This window comes from Anopheles aquasalis, chromosome Y (assembly GCF_943734665.1).
Source record: "Anopheles aquasalis chromosome Y, idAnoAquaMG_Q_19, whole genome shotgun sequence".
Lineage (NCBI taxonomy): Eukaryota > Metazoa > Arthropoda > Insecta > Diptera > Culicidae > Anopheles > Anopheles aquasalis.
This window is the reverse complement of record NC_064879.1, coordinates 2,871,385-2,892,843: the sequence shown is the minus strand read 5'-3', so window position 1 is coordinate 2,892,843 and position 21,459 is coordinate 2,871,385. Positions and strand designations below refer to the sequence as shown.

General features: G+C 53.2%; 1 protein-coding gene across 3 annotated transcripts in view; it reads right to left on the bottom strand.

The window, feature by feature from the left end:
* LOC126579754 (mucin-19-like) overlaps positions 1-21,459 on the bottom strand; it is a 126,085-nt gene that overhangs the window by 99,385 nt on the left and 5,241 nt on the right. The gene's annotated exons all lie outside the window — the stretch shown is intronic.

The following is a 21,459-nucleotide window of genomic DNA, read 5'->3' as shown; positions in this document are numbered from 1 at the left end:
CGACAGTGAAAGGAAGGGAAGGAAAAAGCAATGGGCGTACAAAAGGGCCGAGCCCTCGAAGAAGACGACGACCACGGCGAAGAAGAAGAAGAAGCAGGAAGTGGAAGAGAGGAAGAAGAAATGCAACAGCAGCAGCGGCAGCAAAAAAAAAATGGCCATCCTCGATGCACGCACACACATCTCATTAGAGAGGGTTGCGGTGGGTGGTATTGCGGCGAGGGAGGAGGGGGGGGGGGGGTGGACGGATGGACGTAGCGGCACGCACGCTGCACGCCAAATGCGCTAGAGCTAGCCAGGCAGCCACCCCTTTGTGACACGAGCGACGGGGGGGGGGGGGGGGGGGGGGGGGGGGTGCTGCTGTTGCGGGGGTGGTTTTTGTGGATGCGAAACGCGAGCCCGCCGATGGTCCGGTGGGTCAGCCATCATTGCGTGCACACGCATGGCGATTTGACTGTTCCAAACGCATCTCAATCCTCATCCCCCCGTAAACGTAAAGGGAGGGGAAGGGGGGGGGAGAGGGGTGGCGTGCGTGCCATCATGCGGTATACACACGGTATGGTGCCGGTGCGGTGTGTACATTAACTGCAACCCCATCCCCACCCCCCACCACCAAATAATGGCCACTTATTTCAACCCCTTCCCCTCCAAGGGTAACATTTTCCTTTTCCTCCAAGCGGCCCAACGATAAACGGGGACAGATAAAGGCTTGCGACACAAGCACGACTTATGAGAGGGGGGGGGGGGCAACTTATTCTCTGACCTGAAGCCATTGACCTCACACACACACACGTTTACTCCCACTGCCGAAATCATCCCCCGCGAGCACGGCACCAAGGAACGATGAACAAGATTTTGAACGGTACAATTGCAACGCGAAAAGCAACACCGGTCAGTACCGCACCGGGTGAGGGATGAAGCGTGAGGGGGAGGCGAGCATTTCACGATACAGTGCGAACGCTTATACAACCCTTATCTAGCATCCCCCCTCCCCCCCTGCTCTAGGACTGGCAATCACTCGGCGGCTTCGCGAATGGCGCTGTTTTAGGAAAATGGCCTCTGACGCACACAGACTTGGGGGGGGATGCTACTGCTACACCCTTTGCACCCTTTTCCTTCCACTCTGCTGGGAGCTACCACGATTTGCAAGGATATCGGATCGGAGATCTCTCATTCGCTCTCTCTCTCTCTCTCTCTCTCTCTCTCTCTCTCTCTCTCATTCTCTCTCTCATTCTCTCTCTCTCTCTCTCTCTCTCTCTCTCTCTCTCTCTCTGCCTCTCTTTCTTCCCTTTTTATATTTGTCATTCCTTCGCATTTCCAAAGAAAGTCTCCGTACAGCACAGCAGGTGAAGGGGGGGGGGGGGGGTGAAACGCGAAACGAAACGCGATAAGAAGAGTGTACCAGTGTGCGTGCGTGCGTGCGTGGGGCGATAAGAACGTGATGCCTGTGCCCCCCCCTCCCCCCCCCCCCCCCCCCCCGATGCACTCTTCCACCTTAGCAAAAGTCGCGCGCGTAAATGCAACACGATTGCAGAGCGCACGACCGCAGAGCAGAGGCAAGGGAACGGGGGAGGAGGAGTAAAAGTAAGTTACGAGATAAGCGATCGAGCGAGCGAGCGGGCGAGCGGGCGAGAGTCACAGGTACCAACGTACCAACCACCACCAAAGTGTCAACCGACGATTGACACTTCGGCTTCTCTGCCAGTCTCTGCTGATCAGCTGATCTGAGGTGAGCGAGCAGTGTTGGTGTGTTTTTTTTTTAAATTTTTTTTGGGTGACAAAACGGACATAAACGCATAAAAATCCATAAACAAAAAAGGGTAGGTGGGGGTGGGGGAGAAACTCCAACACAGACGCACACACACACAGGCACGCTGTGCCCGTCCCGGATCCAGAACCTTGAGCGTACGCGCCCGCCTGCGTTCGCAGATAACAGAGAGCGAAGCGAGGAACGACAAGCGTGGCCAAGGGTAACAGGGGAAGCGATTACGTAAGAGCCTGCACCCTCCAACACGCTCCCTCTCTCTCTCTCTCTCTCTCTCTCTCTCTCTCTCTCCCTCTGTTTCACGAGATTCCGCGCTGGTTTCTGTGTCTCTTCTCTGTGCGCGCTCGCTGCCCCGTTCACGACACATTTTTTTTTCGATTTTCGGTACCAGGGCGGCAAGGTGTTGTGTGGTGCCCGGTGCCTCTAACACACACCCCCAGACACGCACGCAACCACATCCTGTGGGTGAGTCGACGACGAATCACCGGTGCATGCTGGTGCATGTGCGCGCGGTGCATGAGTTTCTGGTGGTGGTGGTGGTGGTGTGGGGAGGGGGGTTGCCTTTGCGTGGCAGAGGGCATCATCATAATGGTTTTTCGCTGCATATACTGCACACGCTCGCTCGCTCGCTCGCTCGCTCGTGCGATATTTTTAACGCAAAAAAAAAAAGAAACCCCCCTCCGATGATTTGTCCGACGGAACGGGCCTTCCGGGCCACCCCGTCGTGAGGGATGATGATGTCACCAACGGGACCAACCCTTACGGGAGGGATAGGGGAAAAGGCTGTCAGAGGGTGTCCACAGCACCCCCAGCACGATCCTGCTCCAAATAAAAAAAAAACTCAGGAAAAACTGTTACTTTTGGCACCTCATCCCTTGTTGGGGGGGGCTGGGCCACCCCTCAAAAGGGGATGGAGGGTTGCAATAGAGCCCCCCGTCGCACGATGCATTCACCTTTACCTCGGTGTTCTTATCAGGAAACTAGCTGGAGGAGAGTGTCAAGAAATGGATGAGGATGAGAAGGAGGCAGAGAGGGGGTGGGAAACGAAAACAAAATGGCCACAGTGCCAAGAAGGGCTACAAGGTCGGTGGCAGTCGCAACGTATCGCAGCGGCCGCCTCCTACTCCACTGCCTTCTGCCTTTTCCCCTGCCCAATCCGTGACTGTGTGCGTGCATGCGACACCCCTCCCCCCCTCCCCCCTCGGTGACACACTCTTCCCCCCCCCACCCCTACCAATGGCAAAGTGGCGCCCCGTCACAGCATTTGAATTTCGCAATTGCATTGCGCCAGTCGAGATGATCGTCGGGCGTCGAGTGTGCGCACGCACCCCCCTCTCTCTCTCGCTCTCTCTCGCTCTCCCCGCTTGCACTGCCTGGCGTGTCTTAGTGTGTGCGAGCGCGCGCGCACGCGCGCCATTTGCATAAGGTTTGTTTCTGGCCCAGGTTCGTCCGTCCGTCGGTAGTACTTCACAATTTGCGCGAGCGTCAAGCGCATCGCACCTCCATCACACACCACAAAAGTGCATTACTGCTCTCGCGAAACAGTGAGAGAGAGAGAGAGGCAATCCAAGCGTCCGCTGTGCGTACTTGACACTGACATTGACAATTAACCGCTGGTCGTGGTCGTCGTGGCCGTGGCGCGGTGGGTGTGCTTGTGATGAGCGGCAGCAGATTGCACCCCTCCCCTTTGCCGCTTCCTTCACCTCCCTTCTCCTCCTCTTACTTAGTTTCTTTTTTTTTTTTGCATCGCGCCGTATTCGCGTCGTTCCGTCGTTTGGCGACGCTTGGTATCGTGGCTTATTGCGCCATACACACTCGCACGGCACGGCAGATCGGACGATGATCACACTCTTGCTGCAGCTGTTACTGCTGCCGCTGCCGTTTGTGTTGCGCGTTGCGTGACCATGGGGAGCGCACTACGGATGCGCAGCTACCCCCCTTCTCTCTCTCTCTCTTTCTGTCGCTCTCTGCCGTTTCCTGGCAAGTGCACAAGCCACGCGCGGACGCGTGCCTTCCTCCACTGAGCACCATGCACCGCCGGGTCGCCACCACTTTCGTCTTTCCTATTTCGTTGCTGTGTATCGCAACACCGGTCAGCTGGAAGGAAGTAAAAAGGACCAAACGGGGGGCCAATCTTGACGTGACGTCATAAGGTGTCAAAACAGCGAACTCATAAAGGCGCCCAAAAACGCGTGACCTTGACCTTGATACCAAAACAGCTGAGTCGCTGAGCTGTCAAACGATCGCGAACGCTTCGCGCGACGATGCGCACTTTTTGGGGCCCAGAGTCAGTACAACAGCAGACAACTTTGAGGTCCCCTTTCGGTGACCAAAAAAAAGCGGGGTGACGGTGTCCACGGGGCACCCAGAAAACCGCAAAATTGCGCCACCTTGCGCGCGGGCGCGCGCTCGCTCGCGCACGCCAGAACGCAGAATGCTCATGGGGGCACACATTATCATCGTCATCATCATTCCGGCCGCAGCAAAACGCATTACGCTACGAGCGCGGCGGCGACCGCCCGAAGTGCATTCCACAGACGCACCATCTCCTTCAACCCCATCATCCCTCTCTTAAAAAAAAAATCAACCACAATCGACGAACGAAAGGGAAGCGAACGAAACGAACGAAGGCGAGCGCGAGATTGGAAGTGATGCAACCACGCACCCAACACACACGTGTGCTTTCTTTCTCTCTCTCTCTCTCACTCCACCCCTCGGTCCCTTCATTCGTGGCCCAATTGGCGTTGGATTGGCGTTGCCAGAAAACAAAAAAACACGAAACAGGAAAGGATAAAGTGAAGGAAGGGAAGGGGCGGCGGGTGCATTAAAGCCGAAACACCCCTCCGCACCCGCAACCCCCCGAAAAAAAAGCAAAAAGAAAATCCGTTCCATTGTGGTCGCGCTGTGGGCACGCACGCAGAGCATCGGGAAATTGCGCTGCCAAGGCGAAGAGAGTGATGATGATGATGATGATCGGTGGTGGGCCCAAGAGACACGCACTGCAAACCACACCACACCACACCACACCACGCATCTCATCGCTCGCTCATTCCTTGCAGCGCTGTCGCGACCATATCCGTGAGCCGGTTAATTCGTTATTATATATCATTAGCTAATATCATTATTATTATTAGCCTGCTCGCTGCGCACTCCTTGCTTTTCTGCAGTGCATTGCAGTGAAGGGAATTTCCCTTTTGCTTCTTGCTCGTTCTCGCTGCTCTCAGCATGCATTTTTATTCGATTTTCCACCCTCGTTTGATAGCCTTGATGTGCGGTTACTGCAGTCACGTGCTCCAGCCTCCCCCCCCGTTTCCCTTCGCTTGCACTCTTCCCCTCGCTCTCTCTCGCTGGCTCTCTTTGCGTTTGCTCTTTTCTTCCTTTGAAATCAGCTTTGCGTCGTGCGTCGTCAATTCTTTATTCCCGAGATGCGTTGCCGGTCGCAACGCTTTGCCACTGTACTAATCTCGGTGTCGGTGGAATGGAGTGGCGTAATGGGAGTTAGAGTTTCTGTAAGTTTTGTTTGCATCAAAAAAAAAAAAAATCCAACGACTTTTGCGACCCAAACAGACTTTAAGCCAGGGATACACGAAGCGTAAACTCAAGGGGAAATATAAAATATATGTCAAAAACTTTATACCTGCCGTTTACACGCTGTAAAAATATTATAGGTCCGCGGAGCATAAATCCTAGCGTAAACGCTGTTCGCAAGCGACTTGCGTCGCTATTTTTCCTGTTTGTGGTTTGCATTAATGGTGAGTGATCATTACTAGCGTTTTTTAATCTTTTTCTTCGGAAAAGGGATTCTATTTTTCTCACAAAAGTCGATTAAAGTTCAGTGTAACTCGGTTTACGCGTCTCAATCCGGTCACGTAAAGATATACCCATTTATTTTATACTAGCTGATATACCCGATTTCATACGGGTAAACGGTACGGTTTTTTTTCCCCTTGGTCCATCTTTCTTATCCTATTTCTAGCAGGATATCATTTGTAGCATTAAACGCGTCTATCAGCTTGAGTTTTATCTTGAGAGCATGCCGGTTGTAGAAAATACTGACCAAAAATGAGAAGGGTAAAAATAATTAATTGACATTGATAATTTATGAACATAAACGGCAGCCAATCCACGTTTAACTCATAACAAATCCCCCATTTAAGCAATGTGCAGGTAATGAATGTCATCTTAGCTAAAACAACAATTTAATGGTCACGCTGGATCCGATATCATTTGTTAAAGATCGGTGCCAATTGAATTCTCCCACTCATTCTCTCTTTCTGCTTGTTTTTGGATCACATTGGGATTAAATTACTACAGAAGGAACCAAATCCAACTATTGATTTAAGCTTACCATCAACCTGCTTCGAATTGGGAGGCATGGAGGAGAGCGCAGGGTGAAAGAATGGAGTGTAATCCGTTTTGATGAAACAATTAATCAAAAGACCCAAAAAAACATTGGAAATGACACCCATATTGCCCTAGAATGGATTTTACGAATAGGGGGTGTATGGTGGCCCCCCTTCCCCCTTATCCGGCAAGAACCAAACTTTGTCACATGGTGTGTAAAGCAATCACCAACAATTGTGTAAATTTTGGAGAAATTTACTTGAAAACCACCAGAGCTAAGCTATCTTTGTGCCAAGTTTGGTGAAGATCGGCCGGGTAGATTTGGAGTGATGCGCGCACAAACAAACATAATAACTTGCTTTTAATCATAAGATTTACGCATCAGTTTACGATTCGTGTATCGCTGGCATTAGACTTGAGCAGCAGCAGCAGCAGCAAGGGACGAGAGATTGATAAGAAATTTTGCACAACAAATAAATGAGGGTGTGTTTTGAAAAGGGAGATCAATTGCCAGATGCCAAAGAAACATGTCAGATGATCATTGTTTTTTTTTTTTTACAGATTTTAAGACTCCCTCGCCCTCTCTCTCTCTCTCTCTCTCTCTCTGTCGTGCGGCTTCATAGGAAGACTGCGTGCGTTCTAGGCGTACACTGAATGCAGCGAGCGATGCGATGCGATCGCCGCCTGTTGTTGTTCACATTTTGCACCCAGTTGCAACAGCTGCTGCTGCTGCTGCTGCTGCTATAAGTTGCCAACGCGCGCTATCCGAGAGAGAGAGAGAGAGAGGAGAGGATATTACAGCATCAACCAACATTGCCCACCATCCCCTTTGGACGACGTGATCGCACGAACAAAGGAACACCTCGAGGCGATCCTCACACAGCCAGAGCTAGAACGCGAGCGCGAGAACGACGATCGCTCTAGCGCGAGAGAGTGAAAGCGCCCTTGACAGCGACATCCACAAGAGATAGATCGAGGGATGGATGTGAAGGGCATCTTGTGTGTACGGCATCTTGCACAACTGGCAGCAGCAGCAGTAGCAGCAGTAAAGTCTGTCCCTGACTTTGATAATGAAATTCTGCCCGCCAGCCAGCCAGCCAGCCAGCGTGTGTGATAAGACCGTCAAAGTCAAAATCAAGTCTCTACCGATTGTAAAAAAGGTTGATGTGAATGATCGAAGACGACGGTCCAGCAGCGCCAAGTGCTCCAAAGAGCGGCCCTGGTTCCGACATTCGGTCGTTGCTCATCTCACCGCTTTTCTCCGTTTTTTTTTTGCACTCTATCCAAGCATCCAAACAAAAATCTTCGTGGCAGCAGCAGCAGTAGCATGTAGTAGAGCAAGAGAAGAGCAGGAACAACACATAATACACAAAACCGCAGCCACACCGCAGCATCAACCGTGCGCAGCTGTAACAGTAGACCACCACCCCCGCCCACCCACCCACCCACCCACTACCACCCATCATCATTAACGACGAATGGCGGCGGCGACAGAGCGGATATGGAACTGTGGCTGTGCGACTCGGGAACGGGTGAATCGCACGCACAGAATAGACAGTCGAAAATGGCTTGGTACACACACGCGTGCACATCACGCACAATCTTTGGCCTAAAGCCGTCTGGCTGGCTGACTGGTTGGTTGGCTCGTCTCCGCTCAAGGCCTTGAGGAGCAGAAAACCCCCCTCCCCCCCCCCCCCGAGGAAAAAGAGAAAAAAAAAGAAGAAGGGAAGGGAAGGAAGGAAGGGGGATGAAGGAAGGTAGGGTGAGTAGTCTAGACTCTATTACTGTCGGACTCACGAACGAAAGAGCAAGCGCGCCCATCAACAGCACCAGCACCAGCAGCTGTTTTTTCTTTATAGAAGGAATGGGAGGGGGGGGGGGGGTGGCGGGTTGCGTGTGGTGGCGGAGCGGTGTTGAGCGGTGAGTTCACTCGATGTCAAGTTCAAAAGGCTTCCACGCCACCAGGCACACCCCGGAACGGCTCTGTAACTGGAGAGCTCTTGCGAAGCAAGAGTTGGAGAGGCAGAGAGAGAGAGGGGTGGTGGTCTATTTTTGGGGAGGGGGTGCGGTACGAGATTTGGAAGGCAGGCTCAATGGCTGACTGGCTGGCTGGCTGGCTGGCTGGCTGGAGAGTGAGAGAGAGAGAGAGAGAGAGAGAGCATCCATACATATCTAATGAGCGAATGCGTAAAAATGAGCCGCCGGGCTGACGCGGGTGACTGAGGGGTGCAACCGAAGGGTGCAAGGGGTCGTTCAAGTGCGTCGTGTGCGTGCGTCTGGCTGGCTGCTTTATATTAAAGGCATGCAATTCGAGGTCTCGAGTGAGAGAGAGAGAGAGAGAGAGAGAGAGATTTGATAATTATTCATATTCTCGCTGTACTCTCCCTTTTTCCGTTTCGCTTCCTTGTTTATTTTTGTTTTGGGTTTTTTTTTGTTGCGCTTCAGCGTGATCCAATACATTCCCTCTCCCCGTTTTCCCGAGCCGACCGACACAAATATCCGTGTAACCGTAGCGAGAGAGAGAGAGAGAGAGAGAGAGAGAATTTCCAGACCAGACCAAACCAGAACAAGTGGGTGGGGGTGAATGGGCCACTCGGTTGCCCCTTCCTCCATCAAACAAACCCTGGGTCCTGGTGGTGTCATTATCCTCGTTTCGCCAGGAGCCAACCGTCCAGACATCCCCCAAACCGTGGTAGCGAGGGTAGGGGGATGATGTTGCTAGGGGGTGTTGGAGTGGTACTAGCCGGCTGGCTGGTGTAGTCGATGGATGTGGGATGGATTGCGCGACAAAAGGCGGCCTGCCTGCCTGTCGACGGAAAGTTTTCCAAATCCTTGCACCCCCTGTCAATGCCACCACCCACCCCCGCCCGGGGGGGCCATTCACCCCTGCTCCTCCTGGGGCGCTCTTCCAGACGGACGCTTTTCTCACATACACAGAGAGTATCGAAGACTGACAGACTGACTGTCTTGTAAGGAAACACATCCTTGCACTCACACACCACCCCGGGTGGTTTCTCGCTTTCTAGAAGGAAGAGAGAATTATCGTCTTCTAGGCGCGCCGTTCCGGTCGTCGTAGAGCAGCAGCGCCTCACCTCGTCATCACAATCTTATCCGTGGTCGTCAGTAAGCGCCCACCTTCCCTCCCTGCCAGCCCCCAATTCATTTGGCACCCCCAATTCATTTTCCACCCCCAATCCCCCAAAACAAAAAAAAAATTATAAGCTGAAAACGAACACGTGGCTCTCTCGTTCTCTCTATCGCTCTTCACCTTCTCTCCTTAACACTGTCCGTCCTTGCCGGGCGACGACAGGACATTGGACATACCGCAGGGGGTGGGTGGACGGCTCGACAAGCGTTGCCTGTGTCTCGGTTGTTTGTCTGTCCGTCTGTCTGTCTGGGGTAGGCCTCGGCGGTTTCGTCGTCTGGTTACCATTTATTATTAGTCTGCTCCAACTGAAGGTTGAACGGACTCCGGATCCGGCCTGGAACTGCGTGCGTACTCTCTCACTCTCTCTCTCTCTCTCTCTCTCTCTCTCTCTGTTTCGCTCTCTGTCTGTGCTTTTGTCCTGCGAAACAGGACACTCAGGGCGCATTACTTTGGTGACACACGCGTCAGAGGGTTCCCTCCAGGGACCAGCAGGGTGGTGAAGAGAGTGCGTGCGTCTAGACTGCGCCCCCATCCCTCCCCCCCCCTCCCCCGGTGGAAGGGATGATGAGGGAGACGATGATGTTAATGTGTTTCCTTCTCGTCGTTGATTTTCTCTCTCTCTATCTATCTCTAGCTAGCTCTATCGCTTTCCTTCTCTGTTTCTTCACGAACAGGTGCGTTTGACCGCGAATAAAAATGCCCCCCCCCCCCCCCCCAAAAACCCTCCCTACGCGTACGTATTTGATGTCCTGTGTTGTGTGGTGCACCTGATATTCCACAGGTGACCGACAACTTGGTTACCCGAAGAAAAAAAAAAAACAACCCCTTCTCTACCCTTCACAAAAGACGCACGGTCCACGCAGGGGATGACGCTGATCGCCGATGTCCCGAAACCTCATCTTCTCCAGCGCCAGGGCGCGATATCGTGCCGTGGCGGAGTTCGTCCGCCGATTGAACCAAAAAACCGCAGAACACGCACCGTATACCCCCCCGCCCGAATGGAGCTTTTTTTCGGGGCGAAAAAGTTTGGCAACCACCACCCGGCCACCCTCAGAGAACACCTGCGCTGCGCCCCCTTTCTCTCGCATTGCTCGCCGCTGTGCTTTTCGCTTTTCTCGCGCGAGGTGCGTACACGCACTCCCCCCGGCAGAGCGCGGGCGAATAATAGGGGAGGGCGGGCACGCACGTGCGTACTCTCATTCGGATGGGAACTCACGCACGAAGTGCGTGAGTGACCACGATGCGTGCGATGCTGCCGGTGCGCCACCCTCCTTTCCTGCATCACTGGGTCAGTGGGGTGGATGCAGCAGCAGCAGTAGCAGCAGCAGTACGCAACACGGGACGAGGCGGGAAGGGGTTGCGAGTACTAACCCCCCGAACCCCCGGCACACACCCCATCAGGGTGGAAGGTTTGGGTACGGTGGTGCGTGAAATGCAAAGCGACTGAGGGCTGATGGCGGAAGGGGAAGCGAGGAGGGGGTTGAGGGGGCTGCGGGGCGGGGGGTGGATTGTGATGGGGGTTGTTTTTCGGGGGGGTTGTTGTTGCGTTGCGCCCGGACCACCGAAAAGGCCCGAACTGAAGCCGACCGACCGCGTGGTGTGTCTCTCCTCTCTCCTCACCCTTCACACCTCTTTCTCCTCCAGTTCCTCGTTCTACTCTGTTTTTTTTTTTTTGCGCGCGCCCCCCGAATTCGACTCGCGCGGCGCTGGTGACTGCCCGGTGCGTGCGTAATGTTTCGCGAAGTGCTGTGTGTGTGGGTGTGTGTTGCGCGTGTTCCCTGACCGTGACCAGCAGCGGTGCGCGCGCCCGCGCGCGTGTACCGGATTTGATGCGCGCTTGAGGAGGAGCTGCGCTTGGTGGTCTTCGGTCTCGAACCTCTCTGGGAGTTCAGCTTTACCTCTCCAGGTGCCATGTGCCTGTGTTATGCGCTAAATTTGTGTTGAAGGACGTGGTGACGTTTTTTTTGTTTCCTGGTTGCGCCCCCTCTTGCACTCTCTCTGTTTGGTTATCGATCTCGAATTTTTATTCGTGACATTTTTTTTTTATTTTTCATGATCGCTGAACAATTATTGTGTACATTTTTTGGATCAATCCAAAGTAAAACTGACAAAGATTCAAGCAAAACTCGCGCCTCATTCATGCACGACTCAATGCATCGCTCGCTACTTTGGCATCGTAGCATATAAAAACTTCGAGACCGATCGATTTAATATTTTGAGCACATAATCTGTAAACTATTTGTTAGATAGCCCCGTCGAGTTTTTATAAAAAATGCTGATGCTTTTTTTTGCAAATAACTATTTAAAAAAACTTGTGTTTTGTGGAATCCTAAAAAGCAACACTTTGCATTGAAAAAAAAGGTCAATAGTGAAACTGCGATCGTGCAATGGATGATAAATAAATGGTGGTTTTCTATTTATATCACGGCACTGGATTTTTTCTGTGGGTATGCTTGAAAAATAAGGTTTTTGCAAACAAATTGAATGCTATGCAACAACTTCAAGCAAATATTACAGCTGGAATTACGAAAATAACTCCCTAAATGTTGTCAAATACAATGCCAAATGCCCGAAAAAGGGCCGCTTTTTGTATGCCGACTGAAGGCGGTCATTTCATCGATATCATATTTTAAGTATGACACGATAAATGGCATAGAATAACCTAAATAAAACTGGTTTATTTTCTACTATCGTTTGAAAAATGACAGAATTATTCAACTTTAAAATAGAGTACCGCGCCTGATGGCTCACCCTGTACATTTTTGCAGACACGCGCGTTTCGAAATTTGTTGTCATGTATGCAATTTTTAACAACTACAATTTTAACTTTGTTTCGTCCCTCAAACTATAACCAAATGTCCTTGAAAAGTTGTAGTTTTTTTACTGACATTTGCTTGAGAAAATAAAATGGAATCTCGTCACAAAGCCTCGTCAGAAATGAGCCAATTTTTTGAGCCCAAAATCAACCTAAGCCCCCCCGCTGGAACACCGTGCCAGTATTCTAAGCCATCCACACGCAAATATTGAGAATGTGTGGCTGTGTGTGTCAGCGTACCAGCAACTCGTCGCATCGCGTTCACCTCTCCTTCGTCTTTGCCGCCCGTCGTCGTCGTCCGTTATCGCGATAACACTTAATGTGTCAAGGTTATTTCACTTTCGGTGTTCGAACAGCACCCAAATCAGTCCGCCGACTGACTGTGAGCCGAACAAGATGTAGAAGAAGGAGAAGAAGAAAAAGAAAAGAATGAAACGGGACAAGAAGGAAACGAAGATTCGCGAAATATGCCGAGAAAGAGAGCCCGTCGTGTCCTCTTATCAAACCAACAACCAGCGCCCGCTGATGGGAGGCTAATGGTGATGGACAAACTGCGTGGTCCTCGGAGTGGTGGTGGTTTGATAGTACACAGCTGAATTTCATCCACATCGCGATTTATGTCTTCTGCGAATTTGTTTTGTTTCTGGGTTTGCGGACCCTCGGATGATCTGTATCTGTGCTGTCACTTGTTCCCAGTGGTTCTAAACCGTTTGGACACAAGAAAATATTTAATAACCGACTAAGGTTGTAAACTTTGCTTTTTACAGTCTGGCCAAGTGGTAATAGTGCGCGCAACGGGGGCATTATACAGCTCTTTTCTGGTTTTTTTTTCTGGATTTCTTCGCTCTCAACGACGGATATTTTGCTGGCCGAAGCGCCTAGCAGAGAGAGCTGCTTCACGCGGGACAAATTGAACCTCGAAAGCCACCGGAACGCTCTCAGACTCACAGACAACGCACCACGCAAGACGTGAAGAAGCCCCGAAAGTGCGTAGATGTGTGCGTCGTCGCCGTTACGCACTTCTGGAGCGTTTGTATAGCATGAGAGATAGAGAGAGATAGAGGACTGGAGGGGGAGAGAGAATACATGCGTAAGGCAGATGTTGGTCAAGGCCAACTTTGGCAACCCGTAAAAAAAAAAGGTGACACATACAGCGCGCCGCTACTGCGTGCGTAGCTAATGTGTGCGTTGCGTGCGATTGTCTGGCTGGTGCGCGATGCGGAAGCACATCAGGCTCATCAGCATCATCCCTGTTTATGGCATTAGCAGCTCGTTTTGGGACTTGAAAACGATTTGGACGCCAAAAGAGCATCCGCAAAACCACGCGAACCTGGTGCGGCACCACCGGTCTATGGTCTTTGGAACCCTGCCAGCGGTACCACACTTTTCCCACTTCTTTCTCTTCTCAGGGCGGAAATAGTTCGAGCGTTCGAAAGAGATCCAAAATCCGCGGACTCCCACAGACACAGTCTAAGTCTGCCGGAGTCTGAAGCGGAAGTCGAACAAGTCGAAACCACCCCCCGGGTGGAGAAGTGTACCAGGTGTATGCATATGAAACCCACTTTTTCGTTGTAAAGCTATATCTACAAGGCCTAATGGAGCTGTAAAGTCAGTGTCTAAGTGTTTTATTTTGTTCAGTAGGCATCCGTTAAACATAATCGGTATGCATTTTTTTTCTAATTTGACACTAAAACAAATATTTTCATCACGATTAAAATGGGAAGTTCCGTTCTCAAAAACTGCTATTCGCCGACATCGTTCGTTTTTTGCCTCCATCTCAAAAAATCGGCGGCCGAATCGCATCATATTTTCTATTGAAGGTTACGGTGGGTATGCTCTTACTGAAACACAGTGCAAAGTGCGGTTTTTTTAATATTAAAGGAGGGATATAAATGAGAGAACCACAAAGCATCGAAAATGTAAGAAGTCATCAAATTGCAGGCCTTATTGGGCAAAAAGGGTTATAAATGATCATTAAAAGCAACGATTAATCAATTTGGAACGAAACTTGTGAAAAAAAAATCAACCAAAATATCAAAAACGTCAAAATTATCCTATTTTTCTTGATGAAAATGCACCGCCACCGCGCGGAATATCGACCAAGGACACGGTAAAAGCCACCATTGGTAACAATTACCACTTGCGGCTTACTCGCCAGACTTGACTCTATCAGATGAACATTCTTTTGCATCGCTGGGATAGGCCGTTGGCCGAGCAGCGCCTCCTTTTGTTCGAAATATTTGGAAAAATGGACGGGTTTTGAAAAAATGGTACAGATTGGCGGTTTTTTAGGTTAGGCATCCAAAAATTGCCTAAGATATAGGTTGAAATGTGTAGTTAACGATTGGCATAACTGTGGAGAATAATTTTTTCTTCATTTGTCCAAGAAAAAGCGTGTTTTTAGGGCAAATCAAAAAGGTCGGTTTCATATGCATACACCTGGTAGACACCTTTTGCATCTAGCAGCGCAACTTCTACAGGATCGTATGTGGAGAAATCCGATGGATTGGTGTTTGTGTGATGAATCCAGAAGGTCCAGAAGGGTTCCAATTCTCTGGACCACACTTCCTAGAACGCACGAGGTCTTCTCATCCAAGGCGTCACTTCAACCCTCAAAAAAAAAAAAAAAAAAGATAGGAAGCAGCAGCGGTATTCACAAGTATTCCGGGGCTGCCGCCGGCGACAGGGGATGCGCGTAGTCACGTTGGACAAGGGGTTGCAGCGGGGTGCACTTCAAACAGCCCCTCCCCAAGCAGAACCGCACCAACCACTCCTCTGCCGCTGCCTACTGTGCGCCATTTTTTCAGCCATTCAAGGTTGCCTACAAAATTCGCCAATTCCTCGCCAATCTCCCCCCCACCCCCCCTCCTTCACCCCTTTGTACATCCCCAAAAGCAGCTTTGCGCGCACGCATTGGACATTGTCATCTCCATAGACCCCCCCCCCCTCCCCCTTCGTTTGCTCCTCTCTGCCCTTTTGCTTGTGGAGAAGTGGAGAGAGAGAGAGAGAGAGCGGGGCGAGGAAGCAAAACGGGATGACCTCGGCTCGGCGCACAGACAGATAGAATGCGCAAGCTAGACAGAGTGAGAGAACATCGCGATACGCACGCACGCACGCGGTTGCGGTGGTGTGTCGCGAAGTTCCTCTTCTTCTTCTTCTTCTTCTTCTTTCCCTCTTGATGTGTTTTTTTTCCTTCGCAAAAACCTCCCCGCCGCTCGCCCATTGTCCCGGGGCTGCCGCTGCTGCTGCTGTTGTCAACCCAACTCTTCCTCCCCCCACCCCACCATCAAAGCCTCTTCCCCTCTCCTCCTTCTATGCCACTCCAATACTAGCGCAGCGGACTTCCTTCGACTGCGGCGAGGCGCAGCGCGCACGAATTAGAACCCCGGGGTGGCAAAGAGGGTGGCGGGGAGGGGAGATCCGTGGCCAAATTCGCGAACACCGCGGGCAAAAAACAAAAAAAAACAAAAAATTCGCAAACCACACACAGCCGCGGAGTGTGTGCGTGCAGCAGGCACTAGCAACGCGGTGATTAGCGTGCGATGGGCTGGTGTTAGAGCAGCAGCGTGCGTCTGTCTGTGTCCCGCCAGCCGTCTAAAGTGGCTCGCCCGTTGCTGTTGCTTAGATATGGCTTCTGGCGAGCCGGTGTTGTCCGCCGGCCGGGCAGCAAAAGCAAGGATTTTGTGATGGCAGCAGAAAGCACAGACCGAAAGCAAAAAAAAATATGAACTCCATCAAAAAATCGCGCGCACGCACTGACGACGAGGGGGACAGATAGGAAGCGATCCGCTCAATGCTAGACCGCTAGTGAGATGGTAGTAGTGCCGGAGCCGGAGAGAGAGAGAGGGGAGGAAGAGGGGACGGAGGTTTGCCAATTTTTTTGTGCCGCAAACAAAAAAAAAACCGATCGCCTTCAAAAGGCCTAGACACACCGCACGGAACGAGTTAGAAGAGCAGCAGCGGCAGCCACATTATGCGTGCCATAAACACAGACGAAATGAAAAAAACACTCACACCACCAGCAGCAGCAGCAGCAGCAGCAGCAATTGGAGACGCACGCTCGATGGTGTGGTGAGCGCATGAGCGGTCCCCGCTGGAGATTAGAAGGGTGCGCGCGTTGTGTGAGGGATTTTGGGGTGGATTGGAGGGTGGGGAGGGTTGCAAATTTATTTCCCGCTTCGCTCCCTCCTCCTGCTAAGCGCGACGCGCACCGGAGGAAGCGAAACGGGGTGCGCTGAGAAGGGAAGTTTGTGCAAAATTTCGGCACAAAAACCCCTTGCTGTGTGCTGCGCTTCTTCTCATCCACCGGTTTGCTTGGGAAGTGCGTGCCTAACCCCACCAACACTACCTCCCCCTGCCCTGCCGGTTGCACGAAATTATTCGCAAAACATTGGCGCGCTCTCCGCCAACGGTGGGTTCAAGCTCATGGCCTCAAGCGCGGCTCAGTGGAACAACGGAGGCGTCATCGTCGTCGTCGTCGTCGTCGTCGACAGCGCGAGCGCGACACACACACACACACACAGCGCACACGCATGTGAACTTGAGATCATTCCGCGATCGCGCGTGCACCGCGCGATCATCTGTCTCTGGGGGGGGGGTTGTGGAGGGGGGGGGGGCGGGTGCCGATGGGAGGAAGGGTACTCGCGAATCCCGCGCCGATTCGCACACCGCACACGCACACTGCGCAGAACCAACCCCCCCCCCCCCCACCCTCCATCCCCCCAAATCATCCTCCCCTCATCAACCCCTCAAAAACCGGTTTCTTCTCGCCGGCCGGCTGACTGGCTGGCTGGCTGGCTGGCGTTTGTGTGTGTAGATTGCGCAACGCATCATCCCCCCCCCCACCCCCCCATCCCGGCATCGTGCGCTCTTCCGCAGAGCCGAGAGGCGATTCGGTTTCTCGTTCAAGGTCATCACTCGCACACACAGCCCAAGCAAGCGCGCGCGCGCGCGCGCACCCCCCTGGTCACTGATCCCTTCATCCCCCTTCCGGTGCGTATACGCACCCTCGCCCTCCCCACACGCCACTGATCTTCTCACTGATCCCTTTGTGGCTTTCGTTTTCATTCGTTCGGCGGCGGTAATCGCGAAGATGAGGAGGCGATGTGGGGATGATGATGATGATGATGCCGGAAAACGAATGCGAATGAGAGTAAGCGCTGATTAAGTGAAGGGGGTGGTGGTGAAGAGAGAGAGAGAGAGAGGCAGTAAGGGGTAGTTTAAGCTGGCTTACGCACCGCCGCGACACAATCGCGCGCGCCCCGCGTTGCGTTACGTTGACTTACTGACTTACATTCGGGATTCCGCTTGCTCCTCTCTCTTTGGTTCTCTTTTTCTCTTTGTATTCTTTTTTTTTGTAGAGAGAGAGAGGGCGTCGTTACGCAGTGCGTAGAGCACGGGCGCGTAAGAACAAGCGTTCGAAGCGCGGATAAAGGCGATCGGCGAGGCGAGCTGCGTGCTGGGCTACGCGCTGGATTTTTCGGGGGGGGGGGGGGGCGATGCGCATGCATCCCAACTCTCACTTACGTAACGGTTTGGGGTGATATTTACTCAAAACGCGAGCCAGCAGAAGGGTTCTCGATCTATTTTTAGTGGCGACGTCGACGAGTGCGAGACGCACTGACCGCGCGCGCGCGCGCATGTGTCCCGATTTTGGTTCGCGCTACACTACACGTCGACGATGAAAAATGTATCCTACCTGTTACGCACCCCCGCGCTCAGGAGGGGGTGCACCACCCTTATCAGCAGCGGCAGCGGGATGCGTGCCTGTTGCGTGTGCCGCAATGTTGCACCCTGCCTAGTAAGGCGGCCAAGGAGACGGCCGGACCTCGATAGGGATGATTGGGAAGGGGAAGGGTTAAAGATTTCCATCCCCATCCCCCTTGCTGCAAGCGAACGTGCTCTCATCGCTCTCAGCGGGCTGGCCGTGCTGTTTCGAAGAACTGTCAAGTGGCACGTCGACGTCGACGGGGCCCGATAATGGGATGTAAGTTAGTTAGTTACCCCAACACACTCCACCCCTCCCCCTCCCCCGATGGCGGTCCGGGGTGGGGTTGAATAGTCCTGGGATTACCACTCACTGCACAGTTGGAAACGGAGTGGGCGGGCGGGCGGGCGGGCGCGCGCGCGCTGGTCAAAACATTCCGCTTCCACTTTCCCCTCGTGTGTTAGCGCATCATCCCCAGCAGCAAAGGGAGCGAGAGGCCTAGGGTGGCTCGATGGTGATCTAGAGCCTAGCGGCTCTAGCATCTTCTCCACCGTCCTGCCGGTGCAGCGTTGCACGCCACTCTGCTTCTTATCTGAAAGCCACCCCCCCCCCCCCCCTTCGAAAGGGGGGATAGGGGTGCGCGATTAGGGGCTGCAGTTGTGTTGCAGTTTTCGGGTTCAACGCGCCCTCGGGAGATCTGGGACCTTGCGAGCGTTGCTAACACCCCGGCCCCGCTTCTCTTCTTCTCCCTCTTTCGCTTTCTGGTGCGCAAACCCTGCTTCCCTCTAGCAACCCCTGTATGTCTGTTTTTTTTTTTTTTTTTTGAGATGTGCCAGACAGGTACAGCGCTTGCGTGTGGTGGTGGTCATCCCCTTCTAATCTTATCTAATCGTTGCACAACCGCTGCCGCAACCCCATCCTTCCGCCACAGCCACAGCCACAGTTGACCATTTCATCCCCTACCGGGGAGGGGATGGAGGACCTCCAGGGCGAAGTGGCGATGGTTGCATGGAACTGCACTTGCATTGCGCACATGCCCCACACATGCCCTTTCACCCCGCGCCCGACCACACAGTCAGCGGCGTCAGTCGCCGACGAACTGTTGTTAGGGGGATGAAGCAGGAGACGAACGCCCTCTTCCTCCCGTACCGCCGTCTCCACACGGCTAATCTGTTCTATGCAGCTTAGCAGCAGCAGCAGCAGCAGCAGTCGACGGGAACTCTAATCAGTTGCACATTCCAATATGGTCGCCATTTTGGACTCGGAGCGAACGGAGCGGAGCGCGCGCACACTATCCGCCGCCGTTGTCGTCGTCGTCGTCGTCGTCAAGTGGCACTACACTACACCCTCTATCCTCCCGCCACCACCTTCTCCCTTCTCCCTGATGTGCACAAAAAGGGCATCTTCGCGCTTCGCGAACCCAAATCTCAGCCCCCACCACCCCCGCCACCCCCTTGAGTGGGGGTGAGAAACTATCCACCGAACCTTGAAATTGCAATAAAGGAGGAGGTGGAAAAGAGGGCGATGAGGTGGTATTGGAGGGAGGGATGGATGGATGGGCGGACGTGACCAAAACCGAACCCCCCCCCCCCCTTCAACCCCCTTCCCCAATGCTGCTGTTGCGCGGGGATGCGGTTGCGAGTGATTAGCGAGTACCTCGAATGGAGCGCGCACCACCCCCTACTCCTCCTTCTAGTACCGCTTCTCTCCCTCGCCTTCTTCTTTCCTCGGCTCCGAGAAAATGGGTCATATCGCACCTCCTCAAAAAGGGGGCGGGGGGGGGGGGGGGAAGGCGGCATGCAGCAGCAGCAGCAGCAGCACTAGCACCGGTATGCATCTATTTTCGTCGAGTGCTGCCCAGAGAGGGCATGTGCTGTGGCACATGAACACCGAACAGCACACGGACACGCGCGTGCGTGCGTGCGTGCGTATGTGTGCATGCGTACGGTGCGTGGACGCCGCGAGCTTTAGTTGGTTTTTTTGTTTTTGTGGGGCAAATGGGGAAACCATACAACCGGACCACCTACCTGTCTCCTGCACCCCCCACCCCCCTTCCCCCTTCCCCTACTCCCGACCCTATGCACAGGAGATCGGGCGATCGGGCGATGGATGACCCGCAATCATCTCCATCACTCTGCGTCTCTCTCTCTCTCTCTCTCTCCCTTTCTGTCGACCACCGCTACACCCTTATCTGACGAATGCATCCCTCGCACCCTGCGCCTCCACTGCAGGATCACTCTTGCACTCGTGCATCCTCCGCTGGTGCCCACCAGAAGGGGGTTGAAAGGGGGGTTGATGCTGTGCTGTAAATGGAATGGAGGGAAGGGGATGGGGGGGGGGGGGCGTGCGGGGGAGGGGTTGCGCCAAAGCCCCCGCGGATGTTATTTTTAACGTTGTGCTAATAACTTTTCCGCGCGAAAATTTCGCAAAACGCACCCCCTCTCTGCGTCTCCGTCGACTTTGCAACCCTCACCCCCGCCTCCCCGCTCTCATGTTGTGGGGTCGTGTGCGTAGTTGACCGCTGGTTGGTTTCGCGCGGTTGCTGTGTGGTTTTTGTTGTTGCGCACCGCACGTCACACACATCCACATCTCCCCCCCCCCCTCCAACCCCGGGGCTTTCCGGCATCATCCCCCTTGTTCGTCCTGTTCTGTTTGTGGTTGTGGTGATGCTGCTGCTGCTGCTGCTGTTCTCTCTCTCTCTCTCTCTCTCTCTCGCTCTCTCTCTCGCTCTCTCTCTCTCTCTCTCTCTCTCTCTCTCTCACCTGTCGGACATTGCTGCGGTGAGCTGATGACCTCAATGCTGATGCACGTACACTCAAACACCCATACACACGGATTAGGGGTTATTACACAATCACTGCTCATTAGGACGAATCTTGGGCGAACGGACCATCCAGGCACCCCTCTCTGCACCCACAATGACTCACTAAGGCGTCTAGCGGGACTCTCGCGCTCGATGCAGCTCGAGGTGATGACCCTCATAGGCCGGCATAGACCGAGAAAGGCTAGCCAGGCCAGGCTCTTGACTGCCCTGCACTAGGTACTGTCGCTAGATTCGGTGGTTGATTATTCTGTTCTCATTCTGTTTTTTTTTGGTGTTTTTAATTTAATTTTTAAGGATTTATTTAATAGCCACATCACGCGAGATCCCAAGACCACTCCAAGAGAGGGCAAGCGATGGACACGATTAGCGTGAGCGGGGGTGCGCGCTGGGGGGTGCATCTTCACTGGAGACTGGACGAAAACGATAGGAACAATGGGGCCCATGATAGGGCGCGAAAACAAAAATAGACAAAGAAAAAGAGAGAGAGAGAGGGAGAGAGAGAGAGAAAAATGAAAAGAGAGGGAATATTGATCACCAACACCCCTCTCATCACGTGGTAAAATGGCAGCAGCAGCAGCACCAGGACCAGGAGCAGCACCATCGAAGGGTCATGCGTTGTTGCTGCCGATGCCACTGCAGTCCCGAGCCACGCAAGCAGTGTGTGCAAGCAAGACGGTGGAAAATCGCCAGACAGAGAGAGAGAGAGAGAGAGAGTGAGAGAGAGAGGGCGGCGGCGGCGGCGACGGCTCGGGGAAAGGGGGTAGCCAACCCGTTCGTTCGTTGCTAGCGATGGGAAAATGGCGGCCACCCCTCGGTTCTCGCCGTGCCACCACCACACCGGGGAAAAAGGGGGATGGGG